The sequence below is a fragment of the Euphorbia lathyris genome, chromosome 5 (genome assembly GCF_963576675.1).
Source record: "Euphorbia lathyris chromosome 5, ddEupLath1.1, whole genome shotgun sequence".
Taxonomy (NCBI): domain Eukaryota; kingdom Viridiplantae; phylum Streptophyta; class Magnoliopsida; order Malpighiales; family Euphorbiaceae; genus Euphorbia; species Euphorbia lathyris.
Window position 1 is genome coordinate 57,230,299 of NC_088914.1, and position 20,278 is coordinate 57,250,576.

Sequence of the window (20,278 nt, forward strand, 5' to 3'; positions counted from 1 at the left end):
ACATGGTTTCAGTTTCTATGCAAAAAATTAATTACAATATTACAACAAAACTATTCTATAATAAGAAAAATAATAATGATGATACAATAAATTCTTCATTAAAAGCATTTCTTTTATAAATATAATGTGGATACATAAAACCCCTTATTAAATATTTCTCATTAATAACTAAATATTTAATTTGGCAAAAACTTAAAAAAACTTTCCTCAATTATGTCATAAATAATTTTGAGAAGAAATGACCTTTACCTTCTTGTACATATGGTGAAGCTAGTTATGTCAATGAGCAATGTTTCAAAACTATTACCTATCTAAATTGGTTAAAGAGTGGTTTCAAGAAGAAAATAATTTAGCTAAAGCATGAGATTTTGTCTTTCTTATAATGAAAATAGTAATGACATATGTGAAAGATCAACTAATGGAAAACGAGAATGGGGGATGTTTTAAAAAGAATTGCAAAAGTACTTCAGAAGGAAATATGTCTAAGAGATTGAAACTAGAATATATAAGGTGTGGCCGGTGTGTCAGCCACGTGTTTTGTCCAAAAATCAATTTTTTTTTACTATTTAGAAAACTCTTTGCTAATACGAATTCATCTCATGGACCAAGCCTTTAAAGCATCATTTATTTTAATTTATAACCATATGAATTAGAACTGTAGTAAAATATGATAATATTATCTCTATTAGTCTATTAGTGATGTCTCTCAATCCACACGATGATCATGATCAGACTTGAAAAGACCTAAAACAATCAACAAACAGTTAGGGAGGGGCCGCTCAACTCAGTGATCTACTTTAAGGAAGTAAATTTGAAAACAGTATGTGTTTGAAGAATGAATGCATACCTTGTGGCGTTTGTCAATGGACTATTTATAGAGATCTGAAAATATACCTGAGATTGAGTAGCTTTCCACGTCTAAGTAATTAATTGGCTTTAGAGCCATTCCATTTTTACTTTTTCATAAGATTCTGTGTGTTATTTGGAAAAGGACTCTCCTCCCTAGGGATTCATTGAACTTTAAGGACTATTTAAGGACTCTCCTACCTGAGAATGAATGCTAAAGTTTCTAGTTGATATGAGCCTATTTAAGGACTCTCCTCCCTAGGGATTCATTGAACTTTAAGACTACAACCTTCGGGCTTTCCTTCTTGCAAAGGTAGTTTGACCATGGACATATACTTTTTCATCACCTCCCAACGTGCTTCAAAATTCCGGTGAACGGAATCCGGGTGGGCGTTTTCTGGCGAGAAAACAAGTGCCCAGAAATTTCTAAAAAAATTCCAGAAAATGTAAAACATTATTCCGAGAAACTTTAATTCTTGGGTTGAAGCGGGATTTCTTACGATTTAGTCCCAATAAAAATTGTTCTTTAAGTTTATCCATTTTACAAGCTTCAACAATATATTGGTTCAAAAGGTTTTATACTTTTTATAACCGACAGTTATGAGAATCAAATGGTTTTAAGCTTTTTGTAACCGATGATGGGTATAATGAACATTAATCTTCTTTTAATTAGACGGTTTTAAGATTTGTAACAGATATGAGAATCAAAAGGTTTTAAATTTTTTGTAACCGACAAATATGGAATGAAATGATTTGAAGTTTCTTTATAACCGATAAATATGGGAAGGGTTGTATGATTTTTGTAACCGACGATGGAGGGGATGAACATTAATCTACTTAAAAAAATTAAGATTTTTTTATTTTTTTACCTGTAATTTTTATATCTAGTGTGATATTTTGTTATCAACTGTGTGTTTCACTATAATAGATTTTATAATTTTTACAACTCATCTATTGCTGACATGGTATGTTCACATAATATGTTTTGAACTCAACGTTTATATATAGATAGAGATATGCGTTAGGGGCATAAGATTATGTATAAATTATTTAATGTTTTTAATAATGACGATCTATAAAAATGCATCTAAAAAATTATTGGTATATGTGTGTGTGTTTTTCTTTGTAGTGATTTGGAGAACATTATGAGGAAAGTTTTTTTAAGTTTTTGCCAAATTAAATATTTAGTTATTAATGAGAAATATTTAATAAGGGGTTTTATTTATCCCCATTATATTTATAAAAAAATGCTTTTTTTTAATGAAGGATTTATTGTATCATCATTATTATTTTTCTTATTATAGAATAGTTTTGTTGTAATATTATATTTAATTGTTTGCATAGAAACTGAAACCATGTCTATATTGTGGCAAATTATTAGAAGCACCGGGTTCTCCATGTCAAATGGAGGACCTTCCATACATATTTTGACACGTGTAACATGGACCCACACATGTTATAAGAGGTCCTATATTGTTAGTTGTTACAACTTACGATAGACTTCCACTAATTGTGTATATAAATGTGTACATTAACAATAATAAACATCAGTTGAGGTTTTCACTTGTTTTAAAAAGAAACACATTCTTCAACATCTTCTCCACGAACAAAATATTTGATTTTGAAATTGAATTCAACAAGAAAATTGGATGTCTTATTTACATAATTATCCATTTACTAGTTTCCTGTCACACCCGACCCTTAACGGCATCGGGCATGAAGGGAATATATCTTAAACCAATTTCTTAACAATTCGTAAGAAACTCTATCACAAATTATCTAAATTTTATTATTTATTTGGCTTGGACTTCATAACTCTATCAAGCTTCCTACGTATCCCAAACGCAACGTCATTTAAAATTTAAAATGGGAATCAAAGCCACGTAGTTCTTCTTAGATTTTACTACACACCATTTATTTTTCATTTACCCTTGTATCTCCATAACTTACTTGAAATGATAAATTGTTTATGCAATTCATTTTTCGAATTAAATTATTCACGGTATATACATATTTAACCCCATTCTCACTACTTATGTTCACTAGAATATATATATACGATTTTAATTTATTTATTTAAAGAATTTGTTACTGTTGGCGATATTTTCGAAATATCCCAATTTTCAACCTTGATACGCGTTTGCGGGGATTAAAAATGGTAAAAATAATGCGGGTGTGCCGGAGAAGCTAATTCTCAAAGGATAAAATGGTAATTGAATACAGTAAATAAATAAAATGCGCCTAATTTACTTGAATTCTAAACGAAAAGCGATTGACGACCGTTACAAGGACTGAAAATAAAAACAACGGTCTTGGGCCCCGACGTTACTTGACAGGTCGGTCGGAAAAAACAATTTTTAAGATAAGTACTAAGAATAAAGGCAATAAAACGACACAAAGATATAAATTTTTTAATTTTCTTTTATATTTTTATTGATTTTGTAAATATTTTTCAATGTTTTTTGTATTACAAATAATAATAAAGCATGAAAATTACAACTTAAAAAGAAATAATAACTTTAAAGCTAGAAACGCAAATAAGTCACAAAAACAAATATGTGCGGGATGAAATAAAATTAACCGATCTATTTGATGCCGTTGGGATGCGTGAAATTGAGGATTGGACCTCCAGAAAATCGGCTCGGGGGCTGTAGCGTTGTCCAGGTAGTGCTGGGGCGAATTTGAAGTAATTCGGAGAGTTCAGGGACTTCAGCAGAAATTTACCACCAAGTCAACAGCAAAATGGGACTAAATTGATGCTTTTGTGGGACTTTCGGGCTCAATTTCGGGAGCTGTAGAGGTCGAAATTATAGCGAAACGAAGGCTAGTATTTAAAGTTAGTGTGCGAAGGAAGGGTTTAGAGCTGGAATTTCAGAAAAAAATCAAGTAAATGAGTCGGAATAAATTATTGAAAATTGGGCGACACAATAATTGTTTGATGGTTGAAAAAACCAAAAGCTTGATTCTGTTCCGTGGAGGGTACTTTAGGGGCGATTTAGAAGGCTATAGGATGTCGTTTTTTACGAAATAAAAATTGAGAGTTCTAGAATTGATGTCAATAAAGAGATTAAAATTAATTTGGGCTAAAACAATAAGCTAACGAACTCTAAATAAAATTTGGAAAACGGCTCACCACAAAGGTTGTTTGATGAATTTTTCAATGATGAAAAACTCAAAAGCTTGTTTCTGGGTCTTTTTAATCGATTGAGATCAATAAAAAGTTCCCAAATATGATTTGGAATAGGTGTGTAAACTAAGAATGACTCGAAAATGGGGTTTCGGTGATCTTGGTTTGACGGAAAATACTTGAAGCTTCGAAGAACTTAACAATGGCGAAATTTGGTTTAGACTAAGAAAGCTTGAACCGAGGATTGGGTAATGATTCTACTGACTTAACTAAGAGATTGCAAAAAACGATTTGAGAATTGATTGATTAAACTAAGAGAATTTCGGATTTGAAGTTTCTGAGAATTGAAAGCTTTTTTGAGGAACTGAAGATTAAAGAACTAATTCTGGGAATTGAGATCTTGTTTAGACTAAATAGATGCTAGAGAACGATTTCTACGAATCTAAGGATTGATAAAGAAGCCGATTTTGGCAGAGAATTTGAGAGAAAAATTTGAGTTGTCTGTGTTGTGTTTGATTGAGTTTGATTGATTTTTGAGTGGGGTTTGGAATGAAAGGATTAGGCTCTATTTATAGGATTTTGAGCAACAAATTCCAAGTTAGTGGCCCTTATTTTTCTCAAACATGATCCTACTACCTTCCCATTAGTTGAAGAAAGAAAGTGGGTGAGTGGGGAGTTGGAAGAATGGAGATAATGCGTTGAATATGTCCTGGATGTGTTGGAAATGTTCAAACCCGTTTTTCAGCACCACTTCCCTTTGAAAAATTCTACCGGCTTCGTTTTAGCTCCATTTTGCTCCGTTTTTTACATTCTGGAGAGCTAACATCCCGAACTTTCTGAAAAAAATATAACTGCTTGATATCTTGTTGTTTGGGGGTCCGTTTTCATCGTCGAAGTTGCTAGACGGGTTGCTGAAAAATGGTGCAAATTTGCCCCTGATTTTTATTATTTATTTTTTTCTTTTCTTTTTATTTCTGTTTTTTATAATAATATTTTGATACTATTTTCTATTTTTTGTCACATTTTTATTTTGTTGAGAGATGAATTTAATTAAAATAAAAAACTATAGAGTAAAAACTATAACCTATGCTAAAATACAAAATTTTTAATTAGCCCCCAACAATTGCCCCCTATTTTATGTGTAAAAGATTTGAAAATGAATTTTGCACATAAAATAAGTCTTTTATTATTATTTTTTTTACCCGTCAGTACTGATTTTGTTGAAGCTGAAATTGTGCTCTTTGCAGCTTCCTCGTCATTTTCAGACATGATTTCTGCTAGTTGATGGCTCAGAAAGAAAATAAAGATCACCGAGGTAAATTTGTATGAAAATTGACGGTGTGTGATGGAATTGCTGGATGACTTGTTGAATTTTTCTTTGAATTACAAGACATGTCCATCTGCTGCTGCATTTTCTAATATTGGAATCTTGATTTTTTGCTTGCTTCGGCTTTGACTGATATGCGTCGCTGCTGCTGAAATTTTCATCAATCACGCCATGTTTGTTGATGCTGAATAAGCTCGTGTCTGCCTCTATTTTCCTTCGTAACTAGGATCAATTTGCAATCTGTTTTTTTTTTCTCATTTAAACAAAATAGCTGCTGCCATTTTATTTAAATAGTATAAAAATTGATCTTGAGTTGAGCTTATTCCTGAAAAATGTTGAAGTTGAATCCGATTTATATCCATATAGATTTGTTGCTTACTGAAATTGGTTTAACTCCGTCTATGAATTCGCGACTTCACTTCCGTTGTTAATAAACTTCTTTGAGCTACTGATTGGCGGAAATAAATTGAATTATCACTTCTTTTTCTCAAGAATCATGATTGGCCAATATCCGTCTTGAACCTCTTGAGCTTGGAGTTGAGAATCCATTTGATGATATGGATATATTGTACATGACGGAACCTTCCCCCGACGTCTTCGAGCTTGGATGCCATCGGTGATGCACATGTTGTTGTCTCGTATTTGATGGGGACAAAAACTGAGTGAGTGGACGACGGATCGGGTGGAAAATGCTACATTCAGCTTTTTTGTCTCGATTGCTTTTTTATATATATATATATATATCTCGCAGCTCTTTTATTCTTTTTTAATTTTTTGGGACATGTAGACGGACTTTTATTGTTTTTCTTCATTTTTATTTTTCTTTTCATTTATGTCTTTTATCATTTCGTTTTTTACACATTTTTTTTTTGAAATGGATGATTTATTACCTCTAAGCACGCTAAAAATATCAATGATGCTAATTAACAACTTAAAAGAAAAACTAAAATGTAAAATGATGCAAAAACGGAAGAAAACAAAAAATAAAAGGCACCTCGTACCTTATCGCATCTTTATTTTTTCTATAGCGGCTGATGCTACCGCTTTGTCCTTCGGCTGTGACAAAATCATTAAACCTCTTCGATGAGAGGTTCATTGCTAACCGGTATATGGTAAGACACAATGGTGCTCGTCTTGAAGACGCTCTTCACTTGATTGGCGCATGACTTGGTTTTTCCTTTAGTCTTGATCTTGATTGGACCAATGCTATCTTCGTATAATCGAGACTCCACCATATCCGAATGTGTCTCAATAGGTTTTTCATTTGCCCGAATCACCTCAACGTCATCCCCTTTCCAAAGTAGTAAAAGTTGGTGCAAAGATGATAGAATGCATGAGTTAGAGTGAATCCAATCTCGACCGAGCAAAGCTTGATAACTTGCTGTAGAGCTCACCATAAAAAATGCCGTCGTAGTGGTTTGGGTACCGATGGTAAGTTGCACAGGTAAAACCCCATAGGTTTTAGCAATTTCACCGGTAAAAGCTGAGACGGAAATTTCTGACGTCATTATGTCGCCTACGGATTTCCCGAGAGCTAATGTCATATTTAATGGCATAATGTTAACGGCTGATCCATTATCAACTAGAACCCTCGACAATGGCTTGCCATCAATATGTGCTTTGACATACAAAGGCTTGATGTGTTGTGTCATCTTTGAAGTGGGTTTATCAAAATAAACTCGTTTCATTCGATCTTCCGATGAAGCTTGTGTTGTAACACTACTTTGTCGTTCTTCTTGGACTTCGTTCCTTTCATCCTTTGGATCTTCACTTTTGAAATTTATTGGTAAAATCAAAGAAGTAGCCGCACATCCAACTTGGATCAAAAGGTCTCTCACACGAATTTCCACTTTTTTCTTTTCTTTTATTTTTTCTTTCGAAATGTTGCTAGAATCGACACTAGACAACTCCATTTCATTTTTCCTTCTTTTTTCTGCCTCTCTCTTTCTTATTCTTCTTTTTGCATTTTTTGAGAGAGGTTGTGGAAATTTTTTATGTCGGTTGATGAACCATTTTTCGAGGGGAACTTGCGCTAGTGGAGTAACGAAGCGTGATCGGCCTTGGTTTGCGCCACTTTTATTTTTATTTATTGGCTTTCGTTTTCTCCGTGGCTTTTCTTTCTCCTTGGCGGTTGGCAAAGTGCCCTTTGGTACCCAAATTTGTTTTGTCTTTGGATGGTCGAGGCGCCCTTTTCTCTGAATCGAGGTGTTGCTATGGACATTATGCTTAAGAGGTGGCATCTCAATGGAAGTTGCATTTATCATTATAGCGGCTGGAAATGGATCATCATCAATCAACATGCTCTATTTCTTTTCAGGAAATTTAAGCACGCCTTTGTTTATTCTATCCTGCACCACATTCTTAAAAATAAAGCAAGATTGTATGTCGTGGCTCCAACTATCATGATATTTACAGTAAGTTTTTCCACTGGTGTCATCTCTCGATGGAATAATGTGTCCATGTGGTAAGGTGATAAAACCCTCTTTTAGCAAATAATCAAACAATTCTCCAGTTTTAGAAACATCAAATGTGTATTGCACATTTGTATTTCGTCTAACCACTTCGGGAGCTTTTGGAATTTTTGCTAGCATTGGACAAATGCGAGATCCTGTTCTAGTTAGTTCGGCTATAGCTACCTCATGTGCCTTATTGGTTTCTATATCCTGATGGTAACTACCTATAGAGTTTTTCTTCCTACGATTATCCTCACGTATTAATTCTTCATATTCTGACACTTTAGCAACAAGTTCGTAATAGTCACAAAAATCAATGCCCTGGAATTTCTTCCTATTTTCAAACTCTAAACCACGTTGATCAATTTTAACAAATTCTATTTCAGGAATATTAACTCGACATCTATGCCTCATTTTCTTGAAACGATTAATAAAACTTTCAACGGACTCACCTGAGCGCTGAACCATACGAGATAGTTCGGCGACACATACCTTAGGCTCAGTTCGATAGAACTGAGCATGAAATAATTGTTCCATACGACCCCAGCTTCTGACGGATTCAGGTTGTAATGTCGTATACCATGTGAAAGCCGGTCCAGTTAGTGATCCAGGGAATAAACGCAAACGAAGCATATCGAAGTCTTGCTCCGCACTAATCCCGCTGCATTGGAATGAAAATCGGGCAACGTGCTCGATGGTAGATTGTCCATTTTCACCTGAAAATAAAGAAAAATTTGGAATTCTAAAATGGTGAGGAAATGGGTATCGTTGGTCGTATTCCCTTGGGTAGGCTTTCTAAAAATCCGGGCGGTACACCTCACGGACCGTAGGTCCATAAATTTCTTGCACGATGCTCCGAATACGTTGCCTATCCTCTGCTTCATTACATATTTCGCTCCTCACACCTGAAACACGAGATACATTATTATTATCACGAGAGTTCTCATGAATATTTTCACGAGTATATTCGCGGGTATGATCACGGTCTTGGTTTCTCCACGTGCCCCCCGAACCACGGGCGTTGTTGTCACCATAGTGCTCTGAGTGGGTATTAGGTCCGGTGTTTGACCTGAAATGAGGCGCATTTGAGGGTATTGAAAATTGTTCCGAGGTTCTTCGATCTCCTCGCTCATTGAATCTCATGTTTTCCTCACGATTAGGCGGTAGCCTATATCGATCGCCTTGGGGAGCGCCTTCCCTCGTGTTATCTGAAATATTGTGAGAATTCAAATTTTTAGCATAAATTTCAGCACACCTATCTGGGATCCTATTTATCTCATCGGTGAGATTATTAATCCTGTTTTCCAAATTGGGTTGTTTACAAGCTTGCACCATCTCGGCTACAAGTCTTTCAAGGTTGGGCATATGGGCCTCTTGTCTCGCAAAAAATGCGTTGAAGTCCGGTTGTGGTATTGATGTCCGATGAACGTCTTCCAAGTGGCTTATGGTCTCGGCAACGTGACCCTCAGGTACGTTTGTGTCGACGTTTTCATCTTGACCCCTATTCTGATTTTCATCAGACTCCGGAATGGGTAGTTCTTGACCTGTATTTTTCCTTGGTGGCATCTTAAACAACAAACGATATTAGAAAAGTTTGGAAATAAATTGCCAAAACAGATTATCAAAGCAGAAAATACCACAAAAAAAAATGTACTTAGTAAAAAAAAATGATATATATATATATATATAAAATTTTAATTTTTTGGCAAAACTTAAGAAACCGTAGTTTTGGTACTAATAAAAATGTTCTTAGGTCCCACTGGGCGTGCCAAAAATTATTGGCGATATTTTCGAAATATCCCAATTTTCAACCTTGATACGCGTTTGCGGGGATTAAAAATGGTAAAAATAATGCGGGCGTGCCAGAGAAGCTAATTCTCAAAGGATAAAATGGTAATTGAATACAGTAAATAAATAAAATGCGCCTAATTTACTTGAATTCTAAACGAAAAGCGATTGACGACCGTTACAAGGACTGAAAATAAAAACAACGGTCTTGGGCCCCGACGTTACTTGACAGGTCGATCGGAAAAAACAATTTTTAAGATAAGTACTAAAAATAAAGGCAATAAAACGACACAAAGATATAAATTTTTTAATTTTCTTTTATATTTTTATTGATTTTGTAAATATTTTTCAATGTTTTTTGTATTACAAATAATAATAAAGCATGAAAATTACAACTTAAAAAGAAATAATAACTTTAAAGCTAGAAACGCAAATAAGTCACACAAACAAATATGTGCGGGATGAAATAAAATTAACCGATCTCTTTGATGCCGTTGGGATTCGTGAAATTGAGGATTGGACCTCCAGAAAATCGGCTCGGGGGCTATAGCGTTGTCCGGGTAGTGCTGGGCGAATTTGAAGTAATTCGGAAAGTTCAGGAACTTGAGCAGAAATTTACCACCAAGTCAACAGCAAAATGGGACTAAATTGATGCTTTTGTGGGACTTTCGGGCTCAATTTCGGGAGCTGTAGAGGTCGAATTATAGCGAAACGAAGGCTAGTATTTAAAGAGATTAAAATTAATTTGGGCTAAAACAATAAGCTAACGAACTCTAAATAAAATTTGGAAAACGGCTCACCAGAAAGGTTGTTTGATGAATTTTTCAATGATGAAAAACTCAAAAGCTTGTTTCTGGGTCTTTTTAATCGATTGAGATCAATAAAAAGTTCCCAAATATGATTTGGAATAGGTGTGTAAACTAAGAATGACTCGAAAATGGGGTTTCGGTGATCTTGGTTTCAAGGAAAATGCTTGAAGCTCGAAGAACTTAACAATGGCGAAATTTGGTTTAGACTAAGAAAGCTTGAACCGAGGATTGGGTAATGATTCTACTGACTTAACTAAGAGATTACAAAAAACGATTTGAGAATTGATTGATTAAACTAAGAGAATTTCGGATTTGAAGTTTCTGAGAATTGAAAGCTTTTTTGAGGAATTGAAGATTAAAGAACTAATTCTGGGAATTGAGACCTTGTTTAGACTAAATAGATGCTAGAGAACGATTTCTACGAATCTAAGGATTGATAAAGAAGCCGATTTTGGCAGAGAATTTGAGAGAAAAATTTGAGTTGTCTGTGTTGTGTTTGATTGAGTTTGATTGACTTTTGAGTGGGGTTTGGAATGAAAGGATTAGGCTCTATTTATAGGATTTTGAGCAACAAATTCCAAGTTAGTGGCCCTTATTTTTTCAAACATGATCCTACTACCTTCCCATTAGTTGAAGAAAGAAAGTGGGTGAGTGGGGAGTTGGAAGAATGGAGATAATGCGTTGAATATGTCCCGGATGTGTTGGAAATGTTCAAACCCGTTTTTCAGCACCACTTCCCTTTGAAAAATTCTACCGGATTCGTTTTAGCTCCGTTTTGCTCAGTTTTTGACATTCTGGAAAGCTAACATCCCGAACTTTCTGAAAAAAATATAACTGCTTGATATCTTACTGTTTCGGGGTCCGTTTTCATCGTCGAAGTTGCTAGACGGGTTGCTGAAAAATGGTGCAAATTTGCCCCTGATTTTTATTATTTATTTTTTTCTTTTCTTTTTATTTCTGTTTTTTATAATAATATTTTGATACTATTTTCTATTTTTTGTCACATTTTTATTTTGTTGAGAGATGAATTTAATTAAAATAAAAAACTATAGAGTAAAAACTATAACCTATGCTAAAATACAAAATTTTTAATTAGCCCCCAACAGTTACTAACCGAACTCATTTTACTCCATAAACGACTCTTTTTACCAAACCAATTCAACCAAGGTTTAAACCATTTTGTTTTACCATAGGATATAATTTCAAAATTTTAAATTCTAAAACTACTCATTCTATCAAATATACCCGATTATATTCAAAATCATCCCAACGTGCTAAAATGACCCATATATATACATATTGACTCATAAACGAATCAAATTCCAAGTCTAACCCGACTATTTTTTTTATCACTGAACCGTTTTTATCAAACGAATTAACCAAGTCTAATACGACTCTTTTACAAAACGAATTAACCCAAGGTCTAACACGCCTCTTTTACCAAAGAACCGTTTTTATTAAAATTTTGTAGTCCCACGTTAATAATAATGCGTTTAAGATAAATTTTCAGCATCCTACCTTTTACTAATAATATCATTTTGAAACTATAATATAAATAAATAATTGTTTATAGTCCTTTTGCTTAATAATAATATTTTTCTTTATAGTACTTAATTATGTGAAACTACTTATATTGTAATTATATAAGCACAAGAAATGTTGCCTGTTTCTCATTTTTTTCTACTCGTGAAAACTACTCTCCAAAATTCTTAATAAGCTGACTCGGATTAAAAAGGATACTTAATTTCAAGACAAACATAGTATTTTGCAGCTAGCATCAGATCCAAACACAAGAATAACTCACAACCAAGAACCAACTCAATTACTGTAACAACTCATGTTATTAAACAAAGAAAACCATGTTCCTAATCTGAAAGAAAAAAAATATCCCAGAAAATCAATATAGGAGGTCATCTTCCTCCTTCATCCTATTTCAATCCGAACCCCAAACAGAAAACCTGAAAAACCCGCGCTCTCGGTTCGATCAAAGAACTCAGACAATAATAACATATATCATATATCAGGAAACTATGTCAGTATAAATATCAGAACATGAGAAATCAAGAACAGGAACCTAAATACAATTTTACCTTTGAACACCGTAGTGCATGTTCAATTCGAACCACTAGGAGTTCCGAGAAAAACCCCGTGAAAGACTTCGGATCTCCACCGTCGTATACAAGCACGGAATTAAACCCCACAAAGATTTAAGAAGATTGGGTTTTATAAAAAAAAATGAATGATCCTTTAGCACCACCAAGAATCCTCTTAAGTAGAAAAGCAAGAAGGATATGAATTTTCTTCCTCTTGTAATTCATGGTTTCTAATATTTATCTTTTTTTTTATACCTCTCCCAGACAACCTTTGAAAAACTTCCCTATCTCTCCTTTTTAATCATTTTCTAAAAATGATTTTTTTACTTCTATAAGGATGTTTTCATAAGGGACACATGCTATAATATTGATTTCTTAAATGACACATGCCATAACATTTCATCTTTTAATGACACATGTTAGATCATTGATTTCTTAAATGACACATGCCATCTACTTGGCACAATATAAAATTTATACCATATATATATGTAGAATAAATTTAATCTTAAGTGACACATGCACATTATATAAATTTATATTATATACATGAAAAATAAAAATTCACAAAATAAATTTAATCTTAAGTTGTCGTTTATTTTTTTTTATTTTACTTTGACATTTCTAAAATCTTACTTAATACAATTTACCAATACAATATAGTAATCATCCAAATTTATAAATTCCAAATTGATCTTATGACTTTAAATAATTGATATAACTCTTGATATAGAAATAACTCTCAATATACACTTTTAACGCCTAACTAGTTAATCAATGATTTTGAAAATATTATATAGTCTAATCTCACATCATAAATAATATTTTTGGATACGAACGTGACAATTCTCTCCTCCTTAAGAAATTTTGTCCTCAAAATTCCTAAATCTTATACTCAATCTCATCTATTTTAAATCCCAAATTTTCTTTTTCAAATCTCTCTAAATTGAATAGTCAATTAAATTGAATAGTCAAATATACCCATTCATCGTTTATCAACATCTTTCAAAATATCATTTCAACAAAGCATTTCTTTAAAAACATGATATTTTAATCAGTTTAACATATGTATCCATCAGAAAGTATCCCTTTTATCATATCTCTAATCATATTCATGCTCGAGATGTCTCATAACATTGCTTATCCCCGTATGGTCTTACCCAACACTTCTTTGCCATACCCGGTAGGTCTTTCAATTGTGTACACATGTCATGTCCCTCACTAAACATGGTCTTCAAATATCAAAACCACCGGTCCGGACTACTCCCGATGGATACTAAACATTTTGTTATTAAAATACCAAATATCCAACCAAACTTTGATTTATATAAATGTTTCCATGAAAGTAGCAATTTAATCAAAATTCCATAAAGACCATCAAATTCAAACATATTCAAAACATAATGATCATTATATTAACACCTTACTAAAACCAAACTTCAAATCAAATTTCAATATTGTATCCATCACCGAGTATCCCCTCATATATCGATCCATAACACATAAATATATTCGAGACATCTCTTTAACATTGCCTAATCCCGTATTGGTCTTACCCAACACTTCGCCGCCTATACCGATTAGGTCTTTAGACTGTGTACACAGGCCACATTTCTCACTAAATATGGTCTTTAGATAATAAAACCCACCTATCCGGACTACTTCTGATGGATACTGAAAATACTTTCTTTCCAACTTATATACATAAGTTCTTTTCTTATAGAAAAATCTTAAAAAGTTTCCAACATTAATTCTGACATTTTCTCTTATCAAAAGTCCAACATTTCATAACCCAAAATTCAACATAAGCTTATCAAAACCAAAAACCTAAAATATATACACAAAATACTCATAAATATACTCTTTTTTTTCAACTTAAGCCATAAATCACAAATAAAAGTCAGTTTATGAAAATTTTGATAATTTTAATTTAACAAAGTAAATTGTAAAAGTTAAAGTTGTTCCCAATATTATACAGATAACATTTAAAACAATTTTAAATCCAAATATTCTTAGCAGCATATTTCCAATCACCGGACTAGAAACTTTTAACCAGAATAGTTAAATCGAACCGAAAACCCTACTGAATTCGGAACACTGAAGATTCTATGGAAACCCACTCTCCAAATTATTTTCCTTCCTTTTTTTTCATGCCCAATCACTATATACTTCTAAATTGAATTTTATATAAATTCTCACAAACCCCTCTTACAAATAAGAATTAAATTAGCCTTAATAATACATTTATTGTATTATAAATGAAACATAACAAACTATCAGTTTAGATTCTCCTAACCTTATAACTTCATAAAAATTTCCAAAACTTATAATGAAAACTTAAAATCAACCCATGAACTTTTATTAATATCATACCTCCATAACCCCCTAAATGTCCAAATTCTAGAAAACCTTTGGTCATATGTTTTTACTAAGGATTCAGAAAAATATTTGATATATATCATATAATTATATATTTTGTACTTTAACAAATACAATATTGATATTAAATTTAAAATTATTCTCTATTATAGTGTCAACTCCAAAATTTCATTCCAATTTCTTTATGAACTATTATCATGAATTCATATTTCTAATATACCTTAAGTTAGGTCCGAAGAATTTAACCTAGGCTCTGATACCAAAATGTCACACCCGACCCTTAACGGCATCGGGCATGAAGGGAATATATCTTAAACCAATTTCTTAACAATTCGTAAGAAACTCTATCACAAATTATCTAAATTTTATTATTTATTTGGCTTGTACTTGATAACTCTATCAAGCTTCCTACGTATCCCAAACACAACGTCATTTAAAATTTAAAATGGGAATCAAAGCCACGTAGTTCTTCTTAGATTTTACTACACACCATTTATTTTTCATTTACCCTTGTATCTCATAACTTACTTGAAATGATAAATTGTTTATGCAATTCATTTTTCGAATTAAATTATTCACGGTATATACATATTTAACCCCATTCTCACTACTTATGTTCACTAGAATATATATATATATATATATATACGATTTTAATTTATTTATTTAAAGAATTTGTTACTAACCGAACTCATTTTCCTCCATAAACGACTCTTTTTACCAAACCAATTCAACCAAGGTTTAAACCATTTTGTTTTACCATAGGATATAATTTCAAAATTTTAAATTCTAAAACTACTCATTCTATCAAATATACCCGATTATATTCAAAATCATCCCAACGTGCTAAAATGACCCATATATATACATATTGACTCATAAACGAATCAAATTCCAAGTCTAACCCGACTATTTTTTTTATCACTGAACCGTTTTTATCAAACGAATTAACCAAGTCTAATACGACTCTTTTACAAAACGAATTAACCCAAGGTCTAACACGCCTCTTTTACCAAAGAACCGTTTTTATTAAAATTTTGTAGTCCCACATTAATAATAATGCGTTTAAGATAAATTTTCAGCATCCTACCTTTTACTAATAATATCATTTTGAAACTATAATATAAATAAATAATTGTTTATAGTCCTTTTGCTTAATAACAATATTTTTCTTTATAGTACTTAATTATGTGAAACTACTTATATTGTAATTATATAACCACAAGAAATGTTGCATGTTTCTCATTTTTTTCTACTCGTGAAAACTACTCTCCAAAATTCTTAATAAGCTGACTCGGATTAAAAAGGATACTTAATTTCAAGACAAACATAGTATTTTGCAGCTAGCATCAGATCCAAACACAAGAATAACTCACAACCAAGAACCAACTCAATTACTGTAGCAACTCATGTTATTAAACAAAGAAAACCATGTTCCTAATCTGAAAGAAAAAAAATATCCCAGAAAATCAGTAGAGGAGGTCATCTTCCTCCTTCATCCTATTTCAATCCGAACCCCAAACAGAAAACCTCAAGAACCCACGCTCTCGGTTCAATCAACGAACTCAGACAATAATAACATATATCATATATCAGGAAACTATGTCAGTATAAATCTCAGAACATGAGAAATCAAGAACAGGAACCTAAATACAATTTTACCTTTGAACACCGTAGTGCATGTTCAATTCGAACCACTAGGAGTTCCGAGAAAAACCCCGTGAAAGACTTCGGATCTCCACCGCTGTATACAAGCACGGAATTAAACCCCACAAAGATTTAAGAAGATTGGGTTTTATAAAAAAAATGAATGATCCTTTAGCACCACCAAGAATCCTCTTAAGAAGAAAAGCAAGAAGGATATGAATTTTCTTCCTCTTGTAATTCATGGTTTCTAATATTTATCTTTTTTTTTTATACCTCTCCCAGACAACCTTTGAAAAACTTCCCTATCTCTCCTTTTTAATCATTTTCTAAAAATGATTTTTTTTTTTACTTCCATGAAGATGTTTCCATAAGTGACACATGCTATAATATTGATTTCTTAAATGACACATGCCATAACATTTCATGTTTTAATGACACATGTTAGATCATTGATTTCTTAAATGACACATGCCATCTACTTGGCACAATATAAAATTTATACCATATATATATGTAGAATAAATTTAATCTTAAGTGACACATGCACATTATATAAATTTATACTATATACATGAAAAATAAAAATTCACAAAATAAATTTTGCATTATAAAATATAATGAATATATAAAAAAATTCAGGACATTATGCTTCTACTAAAAAGAAAGTTGTCGTTTATTTTATTTTTATTTTACTTTGACATTTCTAAAATTTACCAATACAATATAGTAATCATCCAAATTTATAAATTCCAAATTGATCTTATGACTTTAAATAATTGATATAACTCTTGATATAGAAATAACTCTCAATATACACTTTTAACACCTAACTAGTTAATCAATGATTTTGAAAATATTATATAGTCTAATCTCACATCATAAATAATATTTTTGGATACGAACGTGACATTTCCACTATAGCTTGTGGGAATGAAAATAATATTTCAATTAATCGAGCAAGTTTTCCTGCATCCTTTGACTTTGGAATAGGAAAATCTGCTTATCAGGTATATAATTAATTATAATATTCATTTTTTTAAATCAAATATTCATTTTATTAAGATGTCATTATGTATTACTCCACGTAAGTTTAATATTTTTTTATTGAATAGTATGAATGTCACACCCGACCCTAAAAGGCATCAGGTCTGATAGAGAGAAGTTACAAATACCTAATATAATACCATGATCGAAGGCAAACCGAACTATAACTAATTTCCTTTATTTTTGCTCTCTAATCGTTCTTTTATTCTCAAACTCCAATTCTCTCTATAATGTTATAAAATCTATATTTCTATCACAAATTTAGTCACACCGCACGAATACGATAATTTTAACACTTGTATCTTTACTAGTCTAATCTAACAATCAAATAAACTTAAATAAATATTTTTCCTTAAATTCTCTAAATTAAAGTATCTATTTGGCTTGGACTTGATAATATACCATTATCAAGCTTCCTACGTATCCCAATATTTTCAAATAGGGAATCAAAGCCACATAGTTCTCTAGAGTTTTAAATGATCTAATATGGTTATATTTCTCATATTCAACTTAACTTCATTATTACATTGATAAAATATTTTAATTCATGATAGAAACTATTTCTAGTAAGAACATCCTCTTATTCAATATACTTCCGCCAATCTTTAAGTAACCAATCTATTAGTTCTACCTCATTTCGATTTCCTTCAAATAATGCAAGCTCAACGACTTGCAATTTATACTGTTTAATTCTTATAGTACAGAAATCTCACATTTTCGGAATGACCCTATTTCTCCTTCCTTTTTGTTCACATATCTTATCCTTTAGAATTCTTATAATTGGCACTAAAATACCTCATATTAATTCATTTTAGAAGTCTTCTAAAACTTCCATTTTCTTATAATATAAATTCTCATCCAGCACAACCTACTTCTATCGTAATGAAATATCCATGTGACCTATTCAAACAAGCTTCTATTTTCATTAAATCATATAGTATGATCACCTTGAGGTATTACGTTTATTTTATCCATATTATTTATTTATGAATTTTATGCAATTAGCCAAACTCATTTTACCAGGCAAAACAACCTAACACGTTTAAAACAGCTCTTTTAACCAAATCAATCCAACTCAAGTTCTAAAATGACCCTTTTACCAAAAGAATCTAACTCAAACACCTAAGAAGACTCTTGTTACTATACGAATAATTTTATCAACCGATTTTCGCAAAACTCTAACACGATTTCTTTTTACCAAATGAATCTCTTAAGCCTAATATGATTTTTATCAAACAAAATAACTCAAGTCTGATATGATTTTTACCAAGTTTTATCATATGGAAAAACTCAAATCTAAAACGAGTTTTACCAAACGGAATAACTCAATTCTAAAACGATTTTTACCAAGTTTAATCATATGGAAAAACTCAAATCTAAAACGAGTTTTACCAAACGGAATATCTCAATTTTAAAACGATTTTTACCAAGTTTAATCATATAGAACAACTCAAATCTAAAACGATTTAACAAACGGAATAACTCAAATATAAAACGATTTCTATCAAATGAAACCAGTTTAAACAACAACGAACCATTTTTTATCAATTTTAAATAAATGAAGAAAACAACCATTGGAAAACACATTTATCTCTAATTTGGGGAAAAATCCCAACTAGCTCAAATCTGCAGAATAAATTTTAAAACCAGTCTAGGAGGTCATCTTCCTCCTCCTTCCTATTTTAATCCGAACGCCAAACGGAACAACCACATACCAAGAATTCAGAGAATAATAACATAGTAGGCAACTATAAGCAAAGATCTTAGAAAAGAAGAAATCATAGAACTCGCGAATGGAGACAATTTACCTTTGGAAATCATGTTGCATGTTCTAATCGGACCATTAGGAGTCCCGAGGATATAATCGATAACCATTAACCCTTTGGGAGGGTTGGAACCTCTGCCAAACCCCGCCGGAAGTGTAAATCGGAGTAAGTTGCTCCGTTTTCCCTAAGTGAAATAGTCTGAAAGTTCTTCAAAGTAAGAGAACCTTGAGCGAAAACCTCAGAAAACCGTTCGGCAATGGTGAGAGAAAGACAGATTCAAATGCCAGTGAACACAAAAACCAATAACCTGGTTGTTCTATAAGCATCAATGGAGAATATGGAAATGAGTGGGAAGGGTCTCCTAAAAATGAAAGATTTTTCTTTTTCCGTTGAGATAGATGAACGGTCCCTTTCTTAGAGAGAGAAACTCCTTTCTTTTTATTTTCTCCTAAATTCCTAAATGCACCCCTTTCTGTTGGGCTTGGCCCAATTAGAATTTATAAAATTAGCCCACTCATATGCCTTTAAATTTTCTCAAGTGAAAAACATCCCACATTGCTTTCAAAGCACTTGGTGGAGATGTTTATAAGGAAGGTCCTCACATGCTTGGAGTGTGCCCCAAGGGATACCCACTTTTGTGAAAGGGTGAGGACCTATCTCTTTGGTTGACCACACACGCGCGCGCGCGCCGTCCGTCCGACCGACCGAACCAGGCCAGGTTGGGTTGGGTTGGGTTGGGTTGGGTTGGTGTGGTGTGAACAATAAATTTTTTTATTGTCTCTCTTCTTCTGAACGTGTCTTCTCCAAACCCAGTCTTCCTGATTTTCCTCCTTCACCTTCTCCATGAAATCAGAGCTCAACAGCTCTTTTGTCCTGTATAAATAGGTGAGACTGGCATACAGAAAATACAATTGAATTCATTCTTTCTTCTTTTCGATTACAAAAACTGAGCAAGTTATAGAGTGTATTACAGAAACGATTTTTGTACGGTGCAATACA